This window comes from Phyllobates terribilis, unplaced genomic scaffold, assembly GCF_046119375.1.
Source record: "Phyllobates terribilis strain yellow unplaced genomic scaffold, ASM4611937v1 Scaffold_1__5_contigs__length_1240528914, whole genome shotgun sequence".
NCBI lineage: Eukaryota > Metazoa > Chordata > Amphibia > Anura > Dendrobatidae > Phyllobates > Phyllobates terribilis.
In genome coordinates this window covers 946,833,309-946,856,635 of record NW_027362761.1, presented here as the reverse complement: position 1 = coordinate 946,856,635, position 23,327 = coordinate 946,833,309, and the positions used below count along the sequence as shown (strand labels likewise).

General features: G+C 42.2%; 1 long non-coding RNA gene across 1 annotated transcript in view; it reads right to left on the bottom strand.

Annotated features, from left to right (window-relative positions):
• The window catches only part of LOC141172063 (uncharacterized), a 71,048-nt gene that overhangs the window by 13,015 nt on the left and 34,706 nt on the right, over nt 1-23,327 (bottom strand). Inside the window, exon 2 of the long non-coding RNA XR_012252409.1 lies at nt 5,321-5,422. This is a non-coding gene — a long non-coding RNA (uncharacterized lncRNA). The remainder of the gene's footprint in view (nt 1-5,320; nt 5,423-23,327) is intronic.

Sequence of the window (23,327 nt, the reverse complement as noted above, 5' to 3'; positions counted from 1 at the left end):
CACTATGCCTAAATAAAGCTGTAAGGGGTGCAATAAGTGACAAAAAAAAAGTATTTAGAGAACTAAAGCAAGTAGGTAGTGATGAGGCATTAAATAAATACAGAAAATTAAATATATTCTGTAAAAACCAAATCAAGGCAGCAAAGATTGAGACAGAGAGACTCATTGCCAGAGAAAGTAAAAATAATCCCAAAATATTCTTTAACTACATAAATAGTAAAAAACTAAAAAATGATAGTGTTGGCCCCCCTGAAAATAGTCTGGGTGAAATGGTGGATGAGGATGAGGAAAAAGCCAATATGCTAAATGATTTTTTTTCAACAGTATTTACACAAGAAAATCGCATGACAGAAAACATGATCAGTGATAACAAAAATTCTCCATTAAATGTCACTTGCTTAACTCAGCAGGAAGTACGGCGGCGTCTAAAAATCACTAAAGTTGGGATACACCCGTGAGTACTGCAGGAATTAAGTAACATCATAGATAGACCATTATTTTGAATCTTTAATGATTCCATAATAACAGGATCTGTAACACAGGACTGGCGAATAGCAAATGTGGTGCCAATATTCAAAAAGGGGACAAAAACCGAACTTGGAAATTATAGGCCAGTAAACGTAACCTCTACTGTGGGTAAAATCCTGGAGGGTTTCCTAAGAGATGCTATACTAGAGTATCTGAAGAAGAATAACCTCATGACCCAATACAGTTATATGAAAAAGTTTGGGCACCCCTATTAATCTTAAGCTTAATGTTTTATAAAAATTGGTGTTTTTGCAACAGCTATTTCATTTTGATATATGTAATAACTGTTGGACACAGTAATGTTTCTGCCTTGAAATGAGGTTTATTGTACTAACAGAAAATGCGCAATCTGCATTCAAACAAAATTTGACAGGTGCATAAGGATGGGCTCCTCACCAGAAAAGTGACATTAATATTTAGTAGAGCCTCCTTTTGCAAAAATAACAGCCTCTAGTCACTTCCTGTAGCTTTTAATGATTTCCTGGATCCTGGATGAAGGTATTTTTGACCATTCCTCTTTACAAAACAATTCCAGTTCAGTTAAGTTTGATGGTCGCCGAGCATGGACAGCCCTCTTCAAATGATCCCACAGATGTTCAATGATATTCAGGTCTGGGGACTGGGATGGCCATTCCAGAACATTGTAATTGTTCCTCTGCATGAATGCCTGAGTAGATTTGGAGCGGTGTTTTGGATCATTGTCTTGCTGAAAGATCCATCCCCTGCGTAACTTCAACTTTCTCACTTATTCTTGAACATTATTGTCAAGAATCTGCTGATACTGAGTGGAATCCATGCGTCCCTCAACTTTAACAAGATTCCCGGTGCCGGCATTGGCCACACAGCCCCAAAGCATGATGGAACCTCCACCAAATTTTACTGTGGGCAGCAAGTGTTTTTCTTGGAATGCTGTGTTTTTTTGCCGCCATGCATAACGCCTTTTTGTATGACCAAACAACTCAATCTTGGTTTCATCAGTCCACAGGACCTTCTTCCAAAAAAAAATTGGCTTCTCCAAATGTGCTTTTGCATACCTCAGCCGACTCTGTTTGTGGAGTGCTTGCAGAAACGGCTTCTTTCGCATCACTCTCCCATACAGCTTCTCCTTGTGCAAAGTGTGTTGTATAGTTGACCGATGCACAGTGACACCATCTGCAGCAAGTTGATGCTGCAGCTCTCTGGAGGTGGTCTGAGGATTGTCCTTGACTGATCTCACCATTCTTCTTCTCTGCCTTTCTGATGTTTTTCTTGGCCTGCCACTTCTGGCCTTAACAAGAACTGTCCCTGTGTTCTTCCATTTCCTTACTATGTTCCTCACAGTGGAAACTGACAGGTTAAATCTCTGAGACAGCTTTTTGTATCCTTCCCCTGAACAACTATGTTGAATAATCTTTGTTTTCAGATCATTTGACAGTTGTTTTGAGGAGCCCATGATGCCACTCTTCAGAAGAGATTCAAACAGGAGAACAACTTGCAAGTGGCCACTTTAAGAAGCTTTTCTCATGATTGCATACACCTGGCTATGAAGTTCAAAGCTCAATGAGGTTACAAAACCAAAAAAAGTGCTTTAGTAAGTCAGTAAAAATTAGGTAGGAGTATTTAAAACAAGAAAATGATAAGGGTGCCCATACTTATGCACCTGTCACATTTTGTTTGAATGCAGATTGCACATTTTCTGTTAGTACAATAAACCTCATTTCAAGGCAGAAACATTACTGTGTCCAACAGTTATTACATATATCAAACTGAAATAGCTGTTGCAAAAACACCAATTTTTATAAAACATTAAGCTTAAGATTAATAGGGGTGCCCAAACTTTTTCATATAACTGTATCAACATGGGTTTACGAGGGACCGTTCCTGTCAAACTAATCTGATCAGCTTTAATGAGGAAGCAAGTTCCGGACTGGACCAAGGAAATGCAGTGGATGTTGTGTATATGGACTTTTCAAAGGCTTTTGATACGGTTCCACACAAAAGGTTGATACATAAAATGAGGACAATGGGGATAGGGGACAATATATGTATTTGGGTTAAGAACTGGCTCAGTGATAGGAAACAAAGGGTGGTTATTAATGGAACACACTCAGACTGGGTCTCAGTTAACAGTGGGGTACCACAGGGGTCAGTATTGGGCCCGCTTCTTTTTAACATTTATTAATGACCTTGTAGGGGGCATACAGAGTAGTATTTCAATATTTGCAGATGACACTAAACTCTGCAGGGTAATCAATACTGAGGAGGACAATTTTATATTACAGGGGGATCTGTGTAAACTAGAAGCTTGGGCTGATAAATGGCAAATGAGCTTTAATGGGGATAACTGTAAGGTAATGCACTTGGGCAGAGGAAATAAAATGTATAATTATATGCTTAATTGTAAAACACTGGGCAAAACTGTCACTGAAAAAGACCTGGGTGTATTGGTGGACGACAAACTCACGTTTGGTGGCCAGTGTCAGGCAGCTGCTGCAAAGGCAAATAAAATAATGGGATGCATTAAAAGAGGCATAGATGCTCATGAGGAGAACATAATTTTACCTCTATACAAGTCATTAGTGCGACCACACTTAGAATACTGTGTACAGTTCTGGTCTCTGGTGTATAAGAAAGACATAGCTGAACTAGAGAGGGTGCAGAGAATAGCGACCCAGGTTATTAGAGGACTGGGGTGTCTGCAATACCAAGACAGATTATTACACTTGGGGTTATTTACTTTGGAAAAACGAAGGCTTAGGGGTGATCTTATTACTATGTACAAGAATATGAGGGGACAGTACAAAGACCTTTCTACTGATCTTTTCACTCTGAGGCCTCAGACGGGGACAAGGGGGCATCTTCTAAGTCTGGAGAAAAGAAGGTTTAATCATAATCACAGGCGCGGATTCCGCATGATGTTGTAATGAGTGATTCACTACTAAAATTTAAGAAGGGCATGGATGCCTTTCTTGAAAAGTATAATATTACAGGTTATGTATACTAGATTCTTGATAGGGCGTTGATCCAGGGAACTAGTCTGATTGCCGTATTGAGTCAGGAAGGAATTTTTTCCCCAATGTGGAGCTTAGTGTTTGCCACATGGTTTTTTTTTGCCTTCCTCTGGATCAACATGTTCGGCTATGGGTTGAACTAGATGGACTTAGTCTTCCTTCAACCTTAAAAACCTGTTATTTCTGCGCGTGGAGCTTACATTCAATAATGAATAAATCAAGATGCTTTGAAAATTGAGTTGCCATTTTTTTATCATTTCCATATTATTAATGTCTGACAATCCTGTGATTTCCATAACTCCACAATTTTTCCTTCTTGGTGCTGTAATTTCAATGCTGAGGAATGTATGTCAACTAGTTCAAGACTTTGGTTTTCCCTTGCTAATAATCAGATACGGTTGCAGTACATTCAGATTGTTTTTTTTCTAGCTATGGGTTGTTGTTTTTCTAGTTCAGTTATTTAAAAAAATGGCTTTTGTTTAGATACCTGAGATTTTACTTTTCTTCCATTTTATATTAGTATTTTTTATATTACATGGGGGAGAAATATAAAAACATAAAGTGAAAAAATTAGGATCTCAAATGTTTGTTTATTGGGATTTTATGAGCACAAAGTACACCTAAAATACACGTTTTAAATGGTTTCTCCTTTTTGTTTAAGTCATTGTAATATAGGTGATTTATTACATTGTCACAATGGGGTCCTTTTTTGTTCTACACAATGTATCGGTGGTAAGAAAACTTTTCAATTTTGTTTACTACTTTGCTGATTTCCACTATAATTTGGCCCGACTATGACTCCTACTTATCAAGATATAGCGGAAAAACAGCCTAATGCCTTATTCATACTTTTTTTTTTCATGTGTTCTATCCATGGTTTTCATGGGAAGAACACATACCTATTAAAATCTATGAAGCTGTTCACATATCATTGGCTTTTGCCGACCATGAGTCCACACAAAAAAAATCAGACGAACATTTTTGATCCGAGGATCAAAAATAACCGTACAAGTCCACATGTCCATGAAAAATCATTGTCAGAATGCAGTCATCCTTGTGCAGTTTGTGTGATGTCCATTTTTATTATTACAATTAGTAGGATAAGTTTTACAATAATTTTTTTTTTCTAAGAGAAAATCATTGATGAAAATGAAACTGATAGTAAAAACTGAAACACTGATCAAACACTTCTAAAACTCGGATCCAAAACACTGATAAAAATGGACTGTTTTCTGTGTACCAAAAAAATCACTGACATCTGAATTTTATAAACTAAAACTGATCTCGATCATATATGGTAACTCTTGATCCTGACTTTGACCCTGGCTCTGCTCCTGGATATTGGCTTCTCTGGTACCTGTAGTCCTCTGGTTAGCTAACCTTGTCTTCGTCTTTCCTCTGGATTATCGCACCATGACTTTTCTCATGGTGGTGCTCCTTAGTTGAGTTTCTCACATTGCTTCAGTTTCTTTTGCTGTGCACTTTCCGCCCCTCAATGAGCATCTTGGTGACGTTGTTGTGGACACGTCCTTCACTCTTTTTGCTCGCAAGGAGAGGGAGAATTTTCTCAGTTTTGACTTTTATTAGGTTCACCTCTTGGCAGAAAATCTTCTCATATCAGTATCTGATAAACTTTTATACAAAGGAAAAAGCTGAAAATCTGTCCTAACCTACTTCTCAGACAGCCTATAGGATTGTATCACTGTAGGCAATGATTCCTGAGCAAAACAACGTAGTCCTTAATACTGTACCTCTTTCCTTTTCTGCACTCCAAGTATAAGAACTCTTATCTACACAAATACCTTGTTCATTTTGTTGTGTCTGGTCTTTGATAAGCAGTTTCTTTTGAGTGCAACAATCTATACTCCACACAATGAACATCGATAGTTCTGCCATGCAAAATCCTAAGGGGAAGAGAAATCGATATGAGAACTTACAGGTGCTCAATTAATACAGCTCAAAATTAATTAATTCAGTTTGAAATGTCTTTAATGCCTTATTGCTGGTATTTAACTCCATAGTATCACAGCATGTGGTCTTCTCAGGATGCAAACAAGATAAAAGTCTATGTCAAATTGAAAGGAAAATAAAATGTAAATCCCAGAAGAGTAGAAAACATAATTATCTTCTTTAATTAACACATTTTAACTTCACATTTCTCCCACTCTAAACAAATATGAGACGGCAGTGAAGTTGGATTTACTAATGAGCATTTTATTGTGATGTGTAATATTTGAATATATATGAAGTTATTAAGGGTCGCTGTGCTATGCAGCCCGAAAAAAACAACATGAAGCAGTTGAAGAACATTTATTTGTATCAATTCATAGGAAAGAAAATGCTTTATGCTACAGTATCAAAATGTATCACTGTAAATGGCGTATACTTCTGATTTTCATGTGGTCTTTTACAAATCAAGTTTGGGTGTAACCCGTAAAAAGGTGGTGATTGTGGGATGAATTTTTGTGCCTATCATGTGCAAGCTTCATATTATCACCAATTTTTGCTTCTTGGCCATTCATAAGTATTTTATTAGGAGGTAAGTTCCAGGCGGGACCAGGGTAACGATGTGGATGCTGTTTACCTGGACTTTTCAAAGGCATTTGATATAGTACCACATAAATACATAAAATGAGAGAAAAGGGACTAGGTGAATATATGTGTAACAGGGTTAACAACTTGCTCAGTGATAAGGACTAGAGGGTGGTTATTTAAAAGGTTGTCCAAGTTTGACAAGAATCTTTACAGTCACTCTATGTGACTGCAGACTTGTGGATCCTTACATCGTGCACAGTGCTCGCTGTCAGGATTCTCCCGTGCAGGAAGTGAATTGAGTGCGGCCGCGTATGTCTATTTGGAATGTGGCCGTAAGTATGCATATCTCACTGTTGGCCCCGGTGATTCCTAACAGCACGCGCTGTGAGGATTCACAAGTCTGCAGTCACATAGAAGGACTGCAGACTTTTGTGCTAAACATGGACAACCAATTTAATGGAACACACACAGATTGGTTCAGAGTTAGCAGTGGTGTACCACAGGGGTGAGTACTGGTGCTCTTCTTTTTATTAATAACCTTGTAGAGGACATACAGAGTAAAATTTCAATATTTGCAGATAATATACTTTGCAAGCTAATCAAAATAGAGTAGGATGATTTAATATTACAGAAGGATATATGTAAGCTGGAGGCTTTGGCTGAGAAATGGGAATTAAAGTTTAATGTACAGAAATGGAAGGTCGTGCACTTGGGATGAGGCAATAAAATTTACCATTATGTACTAAATTGTAAAACTCTGGGTAAAACTGTCAATTCAAAAGACTTGGGCATATGGGTGGATGGCAAAATCAACTTTAGTAACCAGTACCAGGCAACTGTTGCCAAGGCAAATAAAATCCTAGTATGCATTAAAAGATGCATAGATGCTCATGACAAGAAGATTAGGGATGAGCGAGTAGTGAAATAATCGGTCTCACTATACTCGTAACGAGTAGGTCCCAATACTCGGGTACTCATTACGACTAGCGAGTCCAATGTAAGTCAATGGGAAAAGCGAGTAAGCCGAGTAATTGTCTGCTGGAGCCTATAAAGCGGTCTGGGGGCTGAGGAAAAGGCTGAAATGGGTGCATGATTGTTTAAAAAGCCGCCGGCTTTTAAACAATCACTCAGCCCCATACTCTCTTCCCCGCAGCCTCCCATCCCGATCGAACTGAACTTTCGTCCTCGGACACATGTTCACTTTAAATCTATTGCCGTGCGAGAGTCTTCCCACACGGCAATAGTTAACAGCTGCCAGCCAATCATAGGCCGGTTGCTGACGTCAGCGCGCACGTCGCTGGCGTATGACGTCAGTGCCGGCCTGTGATTGGCTGGCGTCTGCGCCTCAAATCGACAAAGGAGAGTCGCCGCTGGACCAGCGGCAAGGTAAGGAGAAACTTTTTTCTTTTTTTACTCTTTTGGAAAGCCGCACCATGGGGCACAATAGAAGATGACATGGGGGCAGAATGGGAGATGACATGGGGGCAGAATGGGAGATGACATGGGGCAGAATGGGAGAGAAGACATAGGGGCAGATGGAGACAAATGGGGGAGAATGGAGACAAATGGGGGCAGGATAGGGTTATTGTACAGTTGGCAGTGACCGTAACAGGATATGTATATATTCCATGTGTTGGAATCGGACTGTATATACCATATGCTCACTGTTAGTTTCCCAATAACTGGCTTATTAGTGGAAACAGCCTGCGGCCTCCTCTGTTAATTGTCGGTCAATCGTGTAATTGTCCTGACGATAGGGGGCAGCAGAGGGTTATTTGTGACAAAAAGATAACAGCGTGGTGGATTAAACGTGATCCCTCAGGCTGTGATCTTTGATAATTGGTGGCAGTGGTGAAATATGCGTGGTCTCTCCAGTGTCATCCTTGACAGTTGGTGGCAGCGGTGGGATCTTTGTGGTCTCTCCGGTGTCATACTTGACACCTAACATCACAGCCGAACCAAAGAGAACCAGCCATCACATTAGGGGTGAGTTAATTAAATGTTTGACCAAATATAGCAAGATCATTTTCAAGTTGATAATTTTGTAAGGCCCCCAATGGATGGTATAAATATCCAAATGGTCCCCCGCGTAAAAAAGTTCCCCACCCCTGCCCTGCCAAGTGATTGCCTCGCGGTAGGGCGATAGCCACTGCGCACGAGCACCGTGTGCATTCCATTTAAACTCCACTGTTGCAGCTCAGCTGCAGCCGCATCTGTTAGACTCAGATGCTGACTATGTAGTGTATCTGGTATCGGCCTTGTGCGAAGGGAAATTAGCTTCTTAGCCCCCTCCACACATGATCACCCCTGCAATTACATACATATATTTAACTTTGTGTTAAACGGTTAAAAAAGGATGAATTATAGTATTGGAGAACAATGAAAAAACAATTCATGATCTTACACATGAGCCCTCTGCTGTCAGTGACCACCTTGGTCATGGATTATGAATTACTGATGGTAGTATACATAAACAAATGACAGGCGATTTATAAAATAGATTTCTCCCTTTTGGTTATATATCATATTCAACAGGCTTAAACATCATGATTCATGAATGAATTCTTTTTACAGAGAAAAGGCCTGTGTCATGTCTCACTGAGGACACAAGGTTTTGTGGAAAATGTTAAGATGTTTCAATTATTTCTCGCATGTGAAGCTTGTACTTATTTAATCACTGTTTCTGATCTTTCTTGGTATTCCATTAATGTTTCCAACTGCAAGGCTGTCACACACTTACATGTGCAAGTCGTGTAAAAGGCCACAGTAAATGAACATGGCCATTTAGTTCATCTCCTCTCGGAACTCTGTTCTAATTATGAGATGTGCTTGGAGTATTAAACTAGAACAGTCAGAATTACTATGTTACCTTCCTGGGACTGAAAAAGCATGTATGTTGTAATTTTCAGAAGGATAGAGAGATGTTGGAAGCTCTATTTTTGGCCAGCTTTTATCCAATGTGGGGAACTTGTTGTTTATTTGAAAATAAAATTCTATTTATATGTGATTAAAAAATCAATACATTATATGGACAAAAGTATTGGAACGCACTTATAAGACACTGAATGCAGGTTTTTCATTCAGTTGCACTGCCGCAGGTGTATAAAATACAGTTCTAGTCATGCAGTTTGCCTTTACTAACATTTGTGAAAAAATGGCTTGTTCTAAAGAGCTCACTGAATTCCAGTAAGAGGATGTCTCCATTGTAACAAGTCAGCTTATGAAATTTCTCCCCCCTAAATATTCCACGATTAACTGTGTTATTAATAAAAAGTGGAATTGTTTAGGAACCTCAACAACTTAGCCACAAAGTAGTAGACAACATACTGAGTGCTTAGGTGCAATAACTGCAAACCTCCTCTGGCATTATCAGCACAAAAACTGCAGGGAGATTCATGACATGGGTTTTCATGGCGGAGCAACTGTATGCAATCTTTACATCACCAAGCACAGTGCCAATCATCAGATGGAGTGGTGTAAACCACACCCCATTCCAAGCAGTGGAAATGTGTACTATAGAATGATGAATCACACATCTCTATCTGGCATTTTGATGGATAAAGGTTTCCATGGGAAATTGGGGATCTGCTGACAGCCAACAAGGCTGTCATGATGGTACTACTGAAAAGCCCAGCCTCTGGGCATGGGAGACTGTGATTTTAGCCATATATGAAATACATAAAAGTTTAAATTACCCCCCTTTTGTACCTTTAATACTAAGACATTTTAACCCCTTATCAACATCTGCCATACATGTACTGCGCAAGTCGGTAGCTGGAGTATGGAGCAGGCTCACGATGTAAGCTCACACCATACCTGGCAGGTAATGGTTGTTACAGCCATGACCTGCTGCTAACAATCGTGGGTAGCGCGAAGCGCCACACACAATTGTTTACCTGTTAAATACCGCTGTCAAACACTGACAGCGACATTTATAATGCACCAGCAAGGCGGAGCTTCATTCAATGCGCCCATAGGCAGGTCCGTGACGTGCTCGCACCTCACCGATGTGATGCTATGACAGCCGGGGGCCTGTTGAAGAAGTCCAGCCTGTGGCCGAGTTTCAAAAGAGAGCATGATTTTCACTATATGCAGCAATCCAGTGGTCTGACATTTCACCAATTGGTAAACACTATAGGCGGAAAAAATTGAAGAACGCCAAAATTAAATTTTTTTGTCGCTGCAAAACCAAAAAAATGCTGCAACAAGTGATCAAAATGACATATCTATCCCAAAATAGTATTATGAAAACAGCATCTCGTTACTGCAAAAAGTAAGTCATCACACAGCTCCATCAACCGAAAATGAAAATGTTAAGGGTCTTGCAAAATGGTGACACAACCCAAAAACTTTTTTTTCTTTAATAATAAAATAACTTGACATGTTTGGTATGGCCATAACCGTACTGATGAGCAGAATCATATTATAAGGTCATTTTTACCACAAAATGTACGCCGTAAAAACAATTCCCAAAAAACAATGTCAGAATTGCATTTTTTTTCACAATAGAATTTTTTTCCATTTTCCAGTACATTATGTGGCAAAATGAATGATGTCAATCAAAAGTACAACTCGTCCTGCAAAAAGCAAGCCTCATATGTTTAAAACGACAGAAAATTCTAAAAGTTATGGCTCTGGGAAGAAAGGGGGGGGTGAAAATGCAAAAACAAAAATTGGCCACGTCGAGTAGGGGCTAAAAAATAAACATAGTTGTTATCATCTCCAGGGACGTCATCAGGGCATTACTGCCCTTACTGGCGTATGGGCCCGGTGAGCAGAGGGGCCCCCCTCTGCTCACCTAGCGCCATCGAACTGAACTTGCGTCCTCGGACACAGGTTCACTTTAAATCTATTGCCGTGCGAGAGTCTTCCCACACGGCAACAGCCAATCATAGGCCGGCAGCTGACGTCAGCGCGCACGTCGCTGACGTATGACGTCAGTGCCGGCCTGTGATTGGCTGGCGTCTGCTCCTCAAATCGACAAAGGAGAGTCGCCGCTGGACCAGCGGCAAGGTAAGGAGAAACTTTTTTCTTTTTTTTTTACTCTTTTGGAAAGCCACACCATGGGGGCACAATAGAAGATGACATGGGGGCAGAATGGGAGATGACATGGGGACAGAATGGAAGATGACATGGGGCAGAATGGGAGAGAAGACATAGGGGCATATGGAGACAAATGGGGGCAGAATGGAGACAAATGGGGGCAGGATAGAGACAAATCGGGGCAGGATAGAGACAAATGGGGGCAGGAATGGGAGAACACAAGGGGCCAGGAATGAGAGGTGGGGTCCAGAATGGAGTACATATGGGAGCAGGATGTAGGACATTATTAGTGTCGGGGTTATTTAAGGGATATTATTACTGCTGTGATGTATTTTATTTTTGAGGATACTGTTATCAGTGAGGGGGGTCCTGTTACTGTGCAGGGCGGCACTATGTCACTTTTTTTCTTCATCTGGTGTAGTGTAGAAGTTGGGGAAAAATTGGGAATGTGCTCTGGAAACTGCTCCGGGTAATTATGTGTTATTTTTTGCAGAGACGAGTCCTGGCTGGAAGAAGTGATGGTGGTCTGTGTTGGATGAACAAGAAAAGCTAAGATGAAGGACTTCAACTAGAGATGTCAGTGTGTTACCTGTACACTGACACTATACACTGTATACTATACACAGGGATCCTGTGTATAATGTCACTGGTGATCCCTGTATTACTTGTACACTGAAACTATATACAGAGCTCCTGTGTATAATGTCACTGGTGATCCCTGTATTACCTGTACACTGACACTCTATACAGAGCTCCTGTACATAATGTCACTGGGAATCCCGGTATTACCTGTGCACTTACACTATACACTGTATATTATGTACAGAGCTCCTGTGTATAATGGCACTGGTAATCCCTGTATTACCTGTACACTGACACTATACACTCTATATTATGTACAGAGCTCCTGTGTATAATGGCACTTTTGGTAATATTAGTATTGTGTTTTTTTTATTAATAATCAGTTTTGTAGCAGTCAGTCACTATGTCATGGTAATATGTGATCTGGTCAGTGTGGTGGTATTTGTCCCTTGTATGTGGTATTATTCAGCCACTAAGTTGTGGTAATAAGTGGTTTGGTCATGGTGTGGCGGTATTTGTCCCTTGTATGTGGTATTATCAGGTCACTATGTGGTTTTAATATGTGGTCTGGTCACGGTGTGACGATATTTGTCCCTTTTATGTGGTATTATTCAGTCATTATGTGGTGGTAATATGTGGTCTGGTCTTGGTGTGACAGTATTTGTCCCTTGTATGTGGTATTATTCGGTCACTATGTGGTGGTAATATGTGGTCTGGTCATGGTGTGATGGTATTTGTCCCTTGAATGTGGTATTATTGGTCATTTTTAAAAAATGTATGTGACACATTCCCTTAAAGAAACATATATATAAAAAGAGTATTGGGTATTATAACAAATGTTTAATAGGATAGAGTAGAGTAGGGCCCGGCCAGAAGAGTCTACCTTGCCGAGGTGGCGGCTTAATCCTCAACTGGTGAGGTGGGGTTTGCCACACCCCAGGGAATTTTTGTTCGGCTGTCATTCTTTGAAAAATGCTGTTATGAGGATACGTGCCTCACTAGCTTCCATCCATTTGTGGATGTCAAAAATTTGTTATACTCATGTGTAATCAATCGCCAATAAGAAAACGATTAAAACAAACGTGATCTTTGCATTTTCTGTAAAAATAAGGGATTTCTAAACACTGGGGTGTAGGAAACCCCACATCACTAGTTGCCTGACAAAAACCCCACCTCACCAGTTGAGGGTTAAAAAATATTTTGTCCAAAACAAAAGCTGCTGGCTATGTATGTGATATGGCTCAATGAAAACCGTTAATGTGTGATTGGTGAGGACATGTTTTTCCAAGAGTGGCTGGTGGGACTGTGGAAGGTTTGAGGGGTGGACGCGGAGCTGGCGTGGTGCCTGGGCGGAATTTACATTTTTTGGTTGCAGCATATCCAAAATATGTAATAAGAAGCAATGGAAAACATCCATATACATCCATCCAAATAATAACAAAACATCTGCTCATCAAGTAAAAATTAAGCCATCACACAGATGGAAAAATAAAGAAGCTATGAATCTCAGAAAATGCCAATAAACACCAAATAATTTTTTGCAAATTTCTGAATTTTTTTCAAGTCTTAAATAAAAATAAAATAATAATAAAAATATTCACTTTTAGTATCTGTATTTGTACTGACTTGAGGAATTATGCTGCCAATATGTGTTTTTTTTTAATCATTTCACAGTACTTGGAATTTTTTTCCTATTTTTCACTACATTAGATGGTAAAAACTGAAAAACAAACACTCATACAGGCAATGGAAAAATGAAAAAGTTAAGGCTATTGGAAGTAAGGTAAGAAAAAACAAAAGCGCAAAAATGAAAATTGGCTGCCGTGCAAAGGGGTCAAGCTAAGTGAAAGTCAGCATAATCAGGATACATAAAACTGAATTTTCAATTTTGCTTGAAATTATTCCTTATTTTTAACATGAACTGAGATATACTGTAGATTAAACAAATTGTTATTAATTAATATATGTAAATACTTTCATGCCCAAAAATGACAAAAGTATTCTCGGAGTGATACCTTTACTGACTAACCAGAAAAAATATATAGTTGTAAGCTTTCAGAGCACAGGGGCTCCTTCTTCAGGCAGGTTTACTAATGAATTGATAAGACAAAAGCACAAACATTTAAGAGGTGTTACAGCAGGACATTTGTTCACAAGGGGTGATGATGACTCCTAATGATAAGCCAATGAAATCAAATTAGGGTTTTTCTTTACAAATGGAGAGGCTGTGGGAATGTTTAACTATCTGGAGTCAGTCTGGTGGACATGTGAACTGATTACTTTCTCCTCATAAAGACAGCAGCTCTCCTCCTAGTTATTCCTAAAGCAACTGACTAGCCCAAACCTGATCATTCTGCCCATGACTTGACTAGAACTAGTATGTGATTGGCTCTCCAATCATCTTCCTGTTTCAGAGCCCTGGGTGCTTCTGGGAAATGTAGTTAACAGGCCTCCAATAATGTCTATCGTAAGCAGCCCAGCAGCAATATTGGGATAAAAGCACATTGTCCATTTCAGACCAGCATGTGGGCAACTTACAGCTGTCAAAGGGCTACCTAAAGTAGTATCTCATTAATATTTGGTGTCTTTGAATACAAAAATATGAAAAAGACAACAACAACAGGTTCTTTGAAAAATTGATAATGTGTGGATTTATTATCACCACATACGGTGCGCCGTTTCGGCTACATACAAGTGCATCTCACACAATTAGAATATCATCAAAAAGTTAATTTATTTCAGTTCTTCGATACAAAAAGTGAAACTCATATATTATATAGAGTCATTACAAACAGAGTGATCTATTTCAAGTGTTTATTTCTGTTAATGTTGATGATTATGTCTTACAACCAATGAAAACACAAAAGTCATTATCTCATTAAATTAGAATACTTTATAACAACAGCTTGAAAAATGTTTTTAAAATCCAAAATGTTGGCCTACTGAAATGTATGTTCAGTAAATGCACTCAATACTTGGTCAGGGCTCCTTTTGTATATATTACTGCATCAATGCGGCGAGGCATGGAGGCGATCAGCCTGTGGCACTGCTGAGGTGTTATGGAAGTCCAAGTTGCTTTGATAGCAGCCTTCAGCTCGTCTGCATTGTTGGGTCTGGTGTCTGTCATCTTCCTCTTGACAATACCTCTAGATTCTCTATGGGGTTAAGGTCAGGCGAATTTGCTGGCCGATCAAGCACAGTAATACTGTTGTTTTTAAACCAGGTATTGGTACTTTTGGCAGTGTGGAAAGGTGCCAAGTTCGGCTGGAGAATGAAATTTCCATCTCCAAAAAGCTTTTCGGCAAAGGGAAGCATGAAGTGCTCTAAAATTTACTGGTAGATGGCTGCGCTGACTTTGGTCTTGATAAAACACAGTGGACCTACACCAGCAGATGACATGGCTCCCCAAATCATCACGGATTGTGGAAAATTCACACTAGACCTCAAGCAGCTTGGATTGTGTGCCTCTCCACTCTTCCTCCAGACTCTGGGACCTTGATTTCCAAATGAAATGCAAAATTTACTTTGCATTTACTTATTGTGTGAAAGACTACCTTCTGGACATCTGTCAAGTCAGCAGTCTTCCCCATGATTGTGGAGCCTACTGAAACAGACTAAGAAACCTTTTTAAATGCTTAGGAAACCTTTGCATGTGTTTTTTTGTTAATTATTCAAATTTAATGAGATAATGACTTTTGTGTTTTCATTGGCTGTAAGCCATAATCATCAACATTAACAGAAATAAACACTTGAAAAGATCACTCTGTTTGTAATGACTCTTTCTAATATATAAGTTTCACTTTTTGCATTGAAGAACTGAAATAAATTAACTTTTTGATGATATTCTAATTTATTTAAGATGCACCTGTATATAGCTGCATAGGACTGGGTACATGCATATCACTGCAGGTGAAATGAAGGGGAGGCTGTGAAATTTGCTTAGAAATGGCCTGGTGTTTAGACAAAAATACCATCCAAAATCCATCCACATCCCTAAATCAATGCCATGGAGCCTTTGTCTACTTAGGTAGTTGGGCATAATATAAATATGAATACATAAAATTCCACATTGCTTTTTATCTTCTTTCATATTACATGTCAATGTAAAGATATTTTTGTGTATTCTGGCAGATTGTTACATTTTACATAAATATGAGGTGTCAGGAATAATTTATCTACATGAAGAAGGGGTTCTGATCTATCTAGCAAAAGGCCCCTCTTGTATGTGCTTTCCACAATATATCTGCTCTGCTGATGGAGATCTCAAGACATCAGGAGATTTCTTAAAATACTTTGCTTTATTAGTACAGGTTTTAAAGTAAAAGTGTTACGAAGTCACTCAGGACGTCTTCCTCAGGACAAAACCCTGAGGAAGAGGTCCTGAGCAACTTCGAAACACGTTGACTTTAAAACCTGTACTAATAAAGCTAAGTATTTTAAGAAATCTCCAGATGTCTTGAGATCTCCATCAGCAGAGCAGATATAGACACACCACTCCTGGATTTACAAGCTCTTCGGTCCTTTCGACCCATGTCCTGCAGCAGCTGTTTCATGCGTTAAAAATGTTTCAAATTAGCAACTCCCATCAAGCGAGCGTAATACTCCCCCTTCTCTTCTCCAATTCTGTTACCAGTTAAGACCCTAACTGCGCTCTTTTGCTCCCCAGCTTTTTTCTTCCCTTCCCATAATATAGGCATTATTATGTATGAAGTAATATGGAGCTATTGTTGTGGTAGAATTTACCTAATTTCCTTTCTTTCACTTCTACTAGGCTTACCGTGTCCTGTGATTCAGTGGAAAGTTGCTTTTTCTTGATTGCATTGTTCCTCTTTCACATGAATCCTGTAACCTTTGCCAAGGCGGCCTATAGGTGTGTCAGAAAGCGGATTGTTCTGAATCCCTTTTTCAAACATTCCTACCAGCTTTGATGTTAAACAAGGCAAATCGTCTATGGAGATTGAAAGTATTTCTTCTCCAGATGGAGGGAATTTACATGGGATAGGTTTCTTGTGTTGACATTTTACATGTCCGTTAACACCTAGATCATCCAAGATTGGGCCAGGTTTGTCAGCTACTTTATATGACAGTGACTGGGCACAGGGGACTATTTATTATCTTCAGCTTTGACAGAGGGGGTCATGAGTCCAACCGACTGTATATCATATGATTGCCTGTTTATTAGAAATTACCATAGCCATGGTTTTACACTATGGCTAATACATGTTTTGGATTTGCTATCAAGTGGTTGTGCTTTTGGTCACTGAATCAATTTTTCATTGGCCATTAATTATTTATTAACCGAAGTACCCAGAGGAATCCCACGGGGAGAACATACAAACTCCTTGCAGATGTTGTCCATGGGTGGAGTTTAACCCAGGTCCCCAGCCCTGGAAAGCAACAGTGCTTATCACCGAGCCACCATGCTGCTCATATATAGGTCTGTGGTTTCCTGATGAACTCAAACACTGATTAAGAAAACAGGTGGGTATATAAGAATTTGAATAATATTTGTACCCATCCCTATTGTCACTATTTTGGTAGCCTGGTACTTGTACACCTCTAGCACTCTTTTTATATATTTGTAGTTTTTGTTGACATGTTGTTAGTGCTGGATTGTGTTTTCCTACCCCTTCCTTCCCAGTTTTGCCTAGCATACCATACCTATGATATAAGTCTGGAGGTGGGATTAGCCTGTGTTATGGCAAGAGGTTTACTTTTTAAGGGTTGCATGGCAGCAGAGTACTAGGATAAGTAGGGTGTACATATATTTTACTTTTCTTACATTTTAATATTAATTTGAAAAAAATAATTTATTAATTCTATACAATGCATCCTGTGGGACTGGCACCCCAAGTCATTACTTGCACAGCATTTATACCTCAGTGCTCACTATTTTGTATATGCTTTTATAAATCTATCATGTCTCTTATCAAAACTAAATAGATATAATCCTTTAAAGTAATATAGTGCAGTAATCTTCCCTTATTAATTTCTTGCTCTCCTTTGTAATTTTTCAAATTCCCTACTAGATATTTTTAGAAAAAGTAGTCTTACCAGAGAAAAATGATTGGCGCTAGATCATTCACAATACAGTTTGCTAAGTTAAGAAAAAGATCGTACTGTATGAAGTGGGGAATGTTTGTGACACATGTAAGAGAAAGAGAACAACTACCGATATCTAATTTCAATATTTTGGGCAAAGCCATCCTGAAAAGTTATTTCAGGCCAATATATATATTTATATTTTCCATACAGCGGGTAAAATAAGTATTGAACACGTCACCAATTTTCTAAGTAAATATATTTCTAAAGGTGCTATTGACCTGAAATTCTCACCAGATGTTGATAACAATCCATCCAGTCCACACAGGGTAAAGACACCAAACCATAGATTCCATAAATTAAGTTGTCTGCAGTAATAAGAAATGACACAGGGAAAAAGTGCTGAACGCAGGAAGAAACAAAGGTGCAAAAAGCCATGGAAAGTCATGACACCACCTGAAATCTATCAGTAATTAGAAAGCAATTCTGCCACTTTGTGAAAAATAATATCAGCTGATTCAACTGATGGCCTATAAAAAGGTGTCTCATTAACAAGGTGCTACACAAGAAACATCTCATGATGGGTAAAACCAGTGAGCTGTTTCAAGACCTTTGCAACCTTATTGTTGGAAAACATACTGATGGCATTGGCTACAGAAGAATTTCTAAACTAATGAAGGTTCCAGTGAGCACTGTTGGGGCCATAATCCAGAATTGGAAAGAACATCATTTCACCATAAACCCTCCACGACCAGAAGCCCCCCACAAGATTTCAAAGGAGTGAAAAGTATTATCAGAAGAGTTGTCCAAGAGCCAAGGACCACCTATGGAGAGCTACAGAAAGACCTGTAATCAGCAGGTACAATTGTTTCAAAGAAAACTATAAGTAATGCTCTCGACCTCCATGGCTTGCTTACACGCTCACCACGCAAGGCTCTATTGCTGACCAAAAAACATGTTGAAGCGCGGTTAAAGTTTTGCTCAACAAAATTTCGATGAGCCTGTGAAATACTGGGAGAATATAGTCTGGTCAGAAGAGATCAAAATTGAACTCTTTGGATGCCATAATACACACCATGTTTGGTGGCCAAATGGCACTGCATATCACCCCCGAAAAACCATACCAACAGTGACGTTTGGAGGTGGAAACAGCATGTTTTTCAGCATATGGCACTGGCAAACTTATTGTACTTGAAGGAAGGCTGAATGAACAAATGACCTCAGACAATCTTGATAAAAATCTGCTGCCATAAACCAAGGTAATGGAGATGAAACGAGGGTGGACATTTCAGCAAGACAATGATCCCAAACACACAGCCAAGGAAACTCTAAATTGGCTTTAGAGAAAGAAAATAAAGCTGGTAGAATGGCCCATTGTTATGCACACGCCCGGGCTAAGCGGCGTGTGCGTGTGATTGGTAGTGATTCCACTGGACCGTGCCGGAGAGTGAATGCCTGGAGGGGCGTGACTAAGTATTCACCCGATCCGACCAGGGTCGCACGACGGCATACGACGCCAGTGCACCAAGGAGGAACCGAGCAAAGGGACCAGGTGCTACTCCAGGACAGACCCCGGACACGGCTGTTGACCCACACAGGGGAATACAGGAACAGGCTGGTAGGCTGGCACACAGACTGGAGGGTATAGGCAGGCACGACTGGTATGCAGGCAGGCGGGTATGCAGGCAGGGGGGTAAAGGCAAGCACAGCTAGAGTGCAGACAGGGAGGCACTAGCAGGTAGGAACACAGGCGGGATAGGGCCCAGTACACACTGGGACTCAGGAACATTACAGGCAGAGGGGTACAGGCAGGGCAGGACAGGACTGCCGGAGCAGCGGGCAGAAGCAGGGCAGGACAGGACTGCCGGAGCAGCGGGCAGAAGCAGGGCAGGACAGGACTGCCGGAGCAGCGGGCAGAAGCAGGGCAGGACAGGACTGCCGGAGCAGCGGGCAGAAGCAGGGCAGGACAGGACTGCCAGAGCAGCGGGCAGAAGCAGGGCAGGACAGGACTCTGTTCACACGGAACAGACAGGAAGGGAAAGACAGAGCCAGATACTCACACAGTACTTGCAGGGACAACAAGCAGGAGTTAGGTACGAGTTCAGACTCTGCAGAAAAAGGAAGGGAACGGACATAGAGGCAAAACAGGTAAAGGACAGGAGAAAGTTCAGACTGGAACTGAGTGTACGGAGGAGACCGACACTGCAGAGGGATACAGGAGCAGGTCTGGGAATACGGCCCCCAGAGAGGCGGAACGAACAGGCAAGGAGCGTGTTCAGACAGGACAGACCAGACACAGGAGCGGGTCTAGGAAATCGGCCACTAGAAGGCGGAACGAACAGGCAAGGAGCGTGTTCAGACAGGACAGACAAGAGAACACAGAAAGGACTCAGTTCAGACACGGGAACTAATACCGCAAAGCAGGAGACACACAGGACTCAGTTCAGACACGGGAACTGATACAAAAAGCAGGAGACATACAGGACTCAGTTCAGACACGGGAACTGATACAAAAAGCAGGAGACATACAGGACTTAGTTCAGACACGGGAACTAATACCGCAAAGCAGGAGAAATACAGGACTCAGTTCAGACACGGGAACTGATACAAAAAGCAGGAGACATACAGGACTCAGTTCAGACACGGAAACTGATACAAAAAGCAGGAGACATACAGGACTTAGTTCAGACACGGGAACTAATACCGCAAAGCAGGAGACATACAGGACTAAGTTCAGACAGGCCTGGAAATACAGCCTCCAGGAAAGGCAGACAAGGAAACAAAGACGGGACCTGGCACCTTCAGAGTGCAAGCACACACTGAAGGAAAACACTATGCTCAGGCAGGGATAGAAGGGAGCTGCTGAGCTATATACCAAGTGTCAGACAGCAATAGGCTGAGGACGCACAAGGGGTGTGACCCACAGCAGGTACAAAAAGCAGGAAGTGATCGGGCGCCGCCCTTAAGCAGCAGAGACAGACACAAACAGACAGCATGGAGGGAAGCCAGAGAGACATTCTGGACAGGAGATCAAGTGCGCGCTCCTGCACAGTGGGAGATGGACCACTATGCAAGGACGCCGCCAGGTATGTTACAGTACCTCCCCCCTTACGCCCCCTCTTCTTCAGGCCTGCCAGAATCTTCCGCAGGGAATTCGAGGACCAGTCGTTCACTGGGTTGGAGGGGGACAGAGACTTGAGGGTAATCTCTGCTTCGAGGTACATCTTGTCAAGCTCACAGGAAAAAATAGACGGGTTATCAGGTACATAATGAGGAAAAGTCACTGTCTCTTTGTTATCTGGTGGTACCCCGGAGGATTCAGGAAACAACTGGAGGTCCTCCGCCGGGTCAGAAAAGTGCAGAGGCTCAGAGAAAACAACTGCTTCAGAGTACACTAGGTCGGACTCACTGGAGGAAGCAGGCGAGGTATCGGGTACCGAGTATAGGAAAGTCTCTGTCCATTCACCACCAGGTGGCACCCCGAAGGGTTCTGAACACAACTGGAGGTCCTCCGCCTGGTCGGAGGGGTGTAGAGACTCGGGAGTAACCTCTGCTTCGGAGTACACTAGGTTGGACTCACTGGACGAAGCAAGCGAGGTATCAGATCCAGGATATAGGAAAGTCTCTGTCCTTTCGCTACCAGGTAGCACCCCGAAGGGTTCAGGAGACAACTGGAGATCCTCCGCCTGGTCGGAGGGGTGTAGAGACTCGGAGGTAACTACCACTTTGGGGTACCCATTGTCAGGCTCACAGGACGAAGCGGACAAAGTATTGAGTACCGGGTGTAGAGAAGTCTCTCTCCATTTGTCATCGAGTGGTATCCCGGAGGGTTCAGGAGGCAACAGGGGATCCTCCGCCAGGTAGTAGAGGTGCGCAGACTCTGAGGTAACCACAGCTTTGGAGCATCCTTGGACATGCACACCGGTTAAAGAGAGAGAAGCATCTGATGCCGGGTGCAGGAAGTTCTCCTGTGTGGAGTCTGGATGGGCAGAAGTCTCTTCGGGCAGGAGAACTGGTGCACTACCCACGCACATTACCCATTGGGGTTTCTCCGGGATACAGGGAGATGAAGCTTCAGTAGGGACTTCAAGGTTGGGGTCAGGAGGTCTCAGGGAGGACAGACCCTGGCGTGACGGCTTGCCTCGAAGTCTAGCACGTCTGGACTGCCTCTTGAGGTTGAGAGAAGTATTCCGGAAAGCGTAGTCACCCTGTGAGGATTCTGGGTGGGCAGTAGTCTCATTGGGCTGGAGGACTATTGCGCTACCCACACACATTACCCATCGGGGCTGCTCCGGGATATTGGGAGGTGAAGCTTCAGCAGGAGCCTCCGGGTTAGGATCATCGAAGACCATTAGAAAGGCCACCAGGAAGGCCATTAGGTCCCGGAGGATCGGATCCTGTGTTTCATATAGGGGGTTGATCCATTCCAAGGCATCACCCGCCAGGTAAGACATAATAAAGGCCACTTTAGCCCAATCGGAAGGAAAATAGAGAGGGTAGGCCTTAAAGTGTAGCATGCATTGCTCCACAAATGCACGACACTGTCTTGGATCCCCATAGTAACGTGGCGGATCCGCAGGAACGAGAGCTGATAGATCCATCTGGACGGTGCGTAATTTCGCCTGGAACTCAGCTAAGAGAAAAAAAAAATTTATTTATTTATTTTAATGCATATATTCGCTGGAAAACTTCTCAGAGGGCGAAGGCCGTGGGGCTCAACGGGAACCATGGCCTGAGCATGCTGTTATGCACACGCCCGGGCTAAGCGGCGTGTGCGTGTGATTGGTAGTGATTCCACTGGACCGTGCCGGAGAGTGAATGCCTGGAGGGGCGTGACTAAGTATTCACCCGATCCGACCAGGGTCGCACGACGGCATACGACGCCAGTGCACCAAGGAGGAACCGAGCAAAGGGACCAGGTGCTACTCCAGGACAGACCCCGGACACGGCTGTTGACCCACACAGGGGAATACAGGAACAGGCTGGTAGGCTGGCACACAGACTGGAGGGTATAGGCAGGCACGACTGGTATGCAGGCAGGCGGGTATGCAGGCAGGGGGGTAAAGGCAAGCACAGCTAGAGTGCAGACAGGGAGGCACTAGCAGGTAGGAACACAGGCGGGATAGGGCCCAGTACACACTGGGACTCAGGAACATTACAGGCAGAGGGGTACAGGCAGGGCAGGACAGGACTGCCGGAGCAGCGGGCAGAAGCAGGGCAGGACAGGACTGCCGGAGCAGCGGGCAGAAGCAGGGCAGGACAGGACTGCCGGAGCAGCGGGCAGAAGCAGGGCAGGACAGGACTGCCGGAGCAGCGGGCAGAAGCAGGGCAGGACAGGACTGCCGGAGCAGCGGGCAGAAGCAGGGCAGGACAGGACTCTGTTCACACGGAACAGACAGGAAGGGAAAGACAGAGCCAGATACTCACACAGTACTTGCAGGGACAACAAGCAGGAGTTAGGTACGAGTTCAGACTCTGCAGAAAAAGGAAGGGAACGGACATAGAGGCAAAACAGGTAAAGGACAGGAGAAAGTTCAGACTGGAACTGAGTGTACGGAGGAGACCGACACTGCAGAGGGATACAGGAGCGGGTCTGGGAATACGGCC